Consider the following 6,976-nt stretch of genomic DNA (forward strand, 5'->3'; position numbering starts at 1 on the left):
TAAACAACCCCTTATTTGAAAAAGGCCCGCTGCTCGCGAGCCTATCAGAGCGTGAGACGTGTCTTGGTGTGATTGGCTGTTTGAGTGCTATAAATGAATGTGAGGGGCGTGGCTTGGGGGGATTTTTCACCGAAGCGAAGAAGAAAGGCCTGAATAAAGCTACTTAGGAGAAGAACCGGTGGTCGCGTCTTACTTGCCGGTCAAGCGAGGCGCGACAAGTGGTGGCCCGTACGGGGAACCGACTCCCCCACCGTCAAGTTCAGAACTCCAAGTGGTCAGGGATTGCCGGCGGGTAAGTTCCTGGTAAGTGGAGCTTACAACCCCTGGGGAAGGGGAAAGTCCTCGGGAGGGAGGCTATCCTTAGGTCTCCGGAAGGGAGCTAATTCTTAGGTCTCCGGGAGGGAGCTAATTCTTAGGTCTCCGGGAGGGAGCCAATAAGTGAAAATATGGGTGCGTCACAGTCTCATCCAGTTTTCGCCGCTCTTCAAGAGCTGTTAAAATCAAAGGGAATCAAATTAAAGAGTAAAACTTTGGAAACCTTTTTATCAGAATGTGATACCGTAGCCCCGTGGTTTGCTGAATCGGGTAAACTAGCCTCCTCGAGCTGGGACAAGTTAGGTAGAGATCTAGACTTCGCCTGGGAACAAGGCGATCTGAAAAGAGGTATAAGACCTATATGGAGGCTGGTACGCAGTTGCTTGGAGGATACCAGATGCTCACAGGCTCTGGAAGTAGGGAAACGGGCCTTAGAGCAGCTCAAAGAAGAAAGGTCTTTGAGGTCAGAGAAAGGGGACACATCAAGCGACAGTTCAGACTTGGAAGAAGATATTGAGGAATTAGCAGAAAAAATGGAGAGGTCCACCTTGTATCCAGACCTGACTCCATTTAAAAAGGGGAATTTGCCAAAGGAGGAAGTGAACATTCCTAATCCTGGGCCAGAGGCAACCGCAAGCGCTCGGTCTCTCTGCCCGCAAGTTTGGAGGGACGTTAGAGCTGGTGCCTTGGGTTTTCCAGTGTTCCAGGATGCTCAGGGACAGCGCTACCACGAGCCCCTAGAGTTCAAAATTGTGAAGTCCCTTGCCGAGTCGGTACGTGCCTATGGCGTTTCGGCTTCCTTCACAGTGGTGCAGGTTGAAGCACTGAGCAGACACTGCATGACACCCACGGATTGGGGTAGCCTTGCCAAGGCCTGCCTCACTCCTGGTCAATACCTTGATTTTAAGGCCTTTGTAATAGAATTTGCCGCTGAACAGGCCGCCGCTAACGCTGCGGCAGGAAATCCAGCCTGGGACAGGGACATGCTTCTAGGACAGGGCCGATTTGCAAATCAACAGACGGGGTATCCAATGCAAGTGTATGAGCAGATTAACCAAATTGCCATTAGGGCATGGAAGGCCTTACCCAATAAAGGGGAGGTAAGTGGGAACCTGACTAAGATCATGCAAGGTACCACAGAACCGTTTTCTGATTTCGTCGCCCGCATGGTTGAGGCAGCAGGGAGAATCTTCGGGGACCCAGATGTCGCCATGCCCCTGGTTAAGCAGCTAGTGTATGAGCAATGCACGAAGGAATGCCGTGCTGCCATCACTCCTTATAAGGGCAAAGGGATAGAAGTCTGGATGAAAGTTTGTCGAGAACTGGGCGGGCCTTTGACTAATACTGGACTGGCCGCTGCAGTAGTACAGCTCTCAAGAGGAAGGAAGTCTGCTCCCCCTGGCACTTGTTTCAAGTGTGGCAAACATGGACATTTAAAAAGACAATGTCCTGAGAGAGGAAGTGGACAGGGAGGGGGAGGAAACATTCAACCGAGACAACCAAGTTTGTGCCCCAAATGCAAAAAGGGGAACCACTGGGCAAATGAGTGTAGATCGGTGAAAGATATTAACGGTCAGCATTTGACACCTGGCTATGGTGGAGCTCGTTCAAAAAACGGACAGCGGGGCCCACGTCCCCAGGGCCCGCAAATATATGGGGCCATGGACAATGGGAACCAGGAAAGCTGGGAGGAGGAGAGATGGCCATCTCTCCGTCGTCCCAAGAACCACGGAGAGCCACTTCGGGTTCCGCAGGGTTGGACCTCCGTTCCACCACCAGACTGGTGTTAACTCCCCAAATGGGTGTCCAATTAATAGAGACTGACTTCAAAGGACCCCTGAAGCCTCAAACAGTGGGGCTCTTGATTGGGAGATCCTCCACTGCTCTCCGAGGGTTAATAGTACATCCAGGCATCATTGACCCCGATTATTATGGTACTGTTAAGATTATGGTTTCCTCACCTCGCGGTATTGTGGCCATATCACCAGGCGATCGCATAGCACAATTGGTGATTCTCCCTAGTCTACATACTAATTTTCCATCAGCTAAACAAGAGAGAGGAAAGAAAGGTTTTGGGTCCAGTGGAGTTGATTTAACTTTCCTCTCTTTGCAATTGGATAAGAGACCGATTTTGGACCTGTTAGTGGAGGGTAAAAGAATTTCAGGGTTGCTAGATACTGGAGCCGACCGCAGTATTATTGCCAAAAAGGACTGGCCTACTGCTTGGCCCGTTCAAATTTCTTCACAGATCTTGCAAGGACTGGGATATGCCAAAGCCCCTGACATGAGTTCCAGATTGCTAAAATGGCAGGATCAGGAGGGTCATGTTGGAGAAATTCAGCCCTATGTCCTTGACCTGCCGGTCACCCTATGGGGAAGAGATTTATTACAAGACTTGGGCTTTAGACTAACTAATGAATACTCAAAAGAATCACAGGGAATAATGAACCATATGGGTTATCATCCCAGTTTTGGCCTAGGAAAATATCTCCAGGGACGGCATTCTCCTATAGAGCCAAAACAAAAACAAGGGAAAGAGGGTTTGGGTTTTTCTTAGGGGCCGCTGGGGAGGGGACTCCCATTACATGGAAGACTGAGGACCCTGTATGGGTTCCCCAGTGGCCACTTTCCTCAGAGAAATTACAGGCAGCCACAACCCTTGTTCAGGAACAGCTTAGCTTAGGACATATTCAACCTTCTGTGTCACCCTGGAATACCCCCATTTTCGTTATTAAAAAGAAGTCTGGAAAATGGAGGCTGTTGCATGATTTAAGAATTATTAATGAGCAAATGCAAGTGATGGGACCAATTCAGCGTGGACTCCCGCTACTTTCTACCCTGCCTCAGAATTGGCCCATAATTGTTATTGATATCGAAGACTGCTTTTTTTCCATTCCTTTAAATGAAAGGGATTGGGAACGTTTTGCTTTCACAGTTCCTTCTTGTAATCATGAAAAGCCAGACCAGAGATATGAATGGGTAGTGTTGCCACAAGGTATGGCTAATAGCCCTACGATGTGTCAGCTTTATGTAGGACAAGCTATTGAGCCATTGAGGAAAAAATACCCCAAATTAAGATGTATCCATTATATGGATGACATCCTTCTGGCACACAATGATGAAACCCTTTTGCATACAGCTTTCTCTGAACTAGACCAATTGTTGCGACGAAGGGGATTGTCTATAGCCCCTGAGAAGGTACAACAAGACACCATAGTGAGTTATTTAGGAGCAAAGATTCTACCAAGACAAGTTTGCCCCCAAAAATTGCAGTTACGCCTGGATTGCCTACACACTTTAAATGATTTTCAGAAATTGTTAGGTGATATTAATTGGATTAGACCTTATTTAAAGATTCCAAATTATATCTTAAAGCCATTATTTGCAATTTTAGCGGGGGACAGTGATTTGAATTCCCCTCGACAATTAAATGAAGAAGCACGAAAGGCTTTAAATAAAGTTAATCAGGAATTGCAGAAAGCTTGCCTAAATAGAATAAAAGAAGGAATTCTCATTCAAATGTGCATTTTACAAACATCAGACCAACCTACAGGAATTCTATGGCAAGATGGACCTTTATTATGGATCCACCCAAAATGTTCTCCTGCAAAAACTATAGATCATTATCCCACAGCCATTGCAAAATTAGCCATGGAAGGCCTAAAACAGAGTTTACAATTCTTTGGTATGGTCCCTGAAAGAATTATTGTCCCTTATGATAGTCACCAACTTCAAGTTTTGTTTGCAACAGTTGATGAATGGGCTATTTTAAAAACTAGTTATGATGGGTATTTTGACAATCATTATCCTAAACATCCATTGATGACCTTCTTTAAGGTACATCCAGTAGTGTTTCCAAAAATTACTCGATCCCAGCCCATTAGTGGAGCTGTTAATATCTTTACAGATGGATCAAAAACCGGTTGTGGGGTTTTCTTAGTTGAAGGTCAAAAACCAATCCTCATACAATTCCATCCTACATCACCTCAACGAATTGAGTTGCAAATTGTTTTAGAAGTTTTCAAAAGACATCCGGAACCCTTTAATTTAATCTCTGATTCTAATTATGTTGTGAATCTAGTAAAGACCCTGGAAGTAGCGGGGAATATCAGTGATAGGAGTCCCATTTTTGAAATAGTCAAAGAATTGCAGACAATAATCAAGGAGAGACATAAACCCTTTTTTGTACAGCACATTCGAGCTCATACAGGTCTTCCTGGTCCTCTGTCTACTGGTAATGATATAGTTGATCAATGCACCCGCATGCAATTTGCCTTCATGGCCTCTAGCTTGGAGTTAGCAAAAGAATTTCATTCTAAGTTTCATGTTAATGCCCGGACCTTACAGGCTAAATTTCACATAACCCGAGCGAATGCTCGAGAAGTGGTGCTTCGGTGCCCACAATGTGTTATCCATCACCATCCTCCGTCCTACGGGGTAAATCCTCGTGGGCTTCGGCCGTTACAAGTTTGGCAAATGGATGTAACTCATTTTGCAGAATTTGGAAAATTAAAATATGTGCATGTATCAGTGGATACTTGCTCAGGTATCATTTTTGCTTCTCCCTTGACAGGAGAAAAGGCTTCCCATGTGATGACCCACTGCCTTGAGGCATGGGCTGCATGGGGGAAACCACAACAACTAAAAACAGACAATGGTCCTGCTTACACAGCAGCATCTTTTGCTTCCTTTTGTGAACATATGGAAGTGACATTAAAACATGGATTGCCATACAATCCTCAAGGACAGGGAATAATTGAACGCACTCACAGGACCTTAAAGGAATGCTTAATAAAACAAAAAGGGGGAATAGGCAATGGCCGCACCCCGAAAGAAAGAATAGCTTTAGCCCTATTTACTTTAAATTTTTTAAATCTGGATATAGACGGACGATCCTCTGCTGATCGCCATTCCTCCACTGTGCCTTGTGGACAAGGTTTGGTGAAATGGAAGGATGTCTTGACTGGTGTATGGCACGGCCCAGATCCAGTCCTGGCGTGGGCGAGAGGATCTGTTTGTGTTTTTCCCCGGACAGCAACCGACCCGGTGTGGGTTCCAGAACGTCTCGTCCGTAGGTGCCATGGAGATGATCTTCCTGTGGATCCTGTGGATGATAACCCTCCTCCCGCGCATTCATAGTCGGGAACCCCAATGGGGGATACTGTCAGTTTTCCCGAAGCTGATGCCGATTCGACATGATGCGCAAGCTTTTCCCTGTTTATTTACCTCAAATGCTAGATTAGAATTGCCCTTTGTACCCTTGGAAAAGCAAATTGGCCCCCCTTTTTGTTCATCCTATATAATGGTAGTTATGATGGTTCATGAAAATTATACCCAAGCCACTAATCTGTCTAAGTTTTTATCAGATCAACTCCAGGGAAATTGGTCAGCCATTCTCGAGCAGGCACTCAACCACTTGCGTGTCGTGATTGCAGCTGTTAATTCCATGCGCGGGGACCTGTCCCTTGCCACGAGCTTCTCTTCATGGATGGCGGCAGCGATGAACCACCTGGAAGAGTGGGCGGGGATAGGAGCCTTGGAGTTCTTGATGTTTGCAGTATGTGTGGTATGCTTTTGGTGTATTTGTCATTTGTGTGTGTCTCAGATGCGTACTCAAGTTATGATGGCTCAGGCATTTGCAGCAGTTGAGGCGGGGCAATCTCCACAAGTGTGGTTGGCGGTCCTGAAGAATTGATCACCTCGTCAAGCTCAGGGTGCGAGGCAGAGCACTGCACAGGAGGTACATTGTTTGCAGTTAATGGCCTCCTGGGGAGCAAGTCTGATTGCATGTGGGTTGGTACCCCAGACCCCACCTCCAGAAAAAAAGGTACTGGACGGGTCCAGTGCTGAGCCAAGTGAACAGCTTTGGCTGAGTACTGTTGTACATCAGTGTCCATTCAACAGGACGGGTTCAGCACTCAATCTGGTGGAGGGCTTAGATTGTGGGCTGTTATACATCAGTGTCCTCCTGGAGATCAGACCTCTACTCTCACCTGTTGCGTCAGCGCTAATAAAACAAAAAGGAGGAACTGTGGAGAGCCACGGAGCCCTTTGTGGACCCCCGCCTCCACAGGGCGCCCGGCATGCAGCCGGAGCCGTTTCGATTTAAACAACCCCTTATTTGAAAAAGGCCTGCTGCTCGCGAGCCTATCAGAGCGTGAGACGTGTCTTGGTGTGATTGGCTGTTTGAGTGCTATAAATGAATGTGAGGGGCGTGGCTTGGGGGGATTTTTCACCGAAGCGAAGAAGAAAGGCCTGAATAAAGCTACTTAGGAGAAGAACCGGTGGTCGCGTCTTACTTGCCGGTCAAGCGAGGCGCGACACAGGACAGCCCGTAATGGCATCAGTGAAGTCTTCTGTTCAGTTAATCTTCCATCCTCTATATACTCTAGCATTTTATAAGACCGTGGAGGCCAGACAAGGTGGTACGTGGTTTTAATCACAGCACTCGGGGAGGCAGAGGCAGGTGGATCTCTATGAGTTCAAGGCTAGCCTGGTCTACAAAGAGAGTCCAGGACAGCCAAGAGTACACAGAGAAACCTTGTCTTGAAAAACAAACAGACACATAAACAAGCAAACTGACCACCATGCAGCTGTGCAGCTGGGGCAGAATTGCACACAGCTGTCTGGGAGGTACAGCAGGAAGTTGCTGGAATCTCAG

The sequence above is a fragment of the Acomys minous genome (genome assembly GCF_964271855.1).
Source record: "Acomys minous genome assembly, chromosome: 11".
NCBI lineage: Eukaryota > Metazoa > Chordata > Mammalia > Rodentia > Muridae > Acomys > Acomys minous.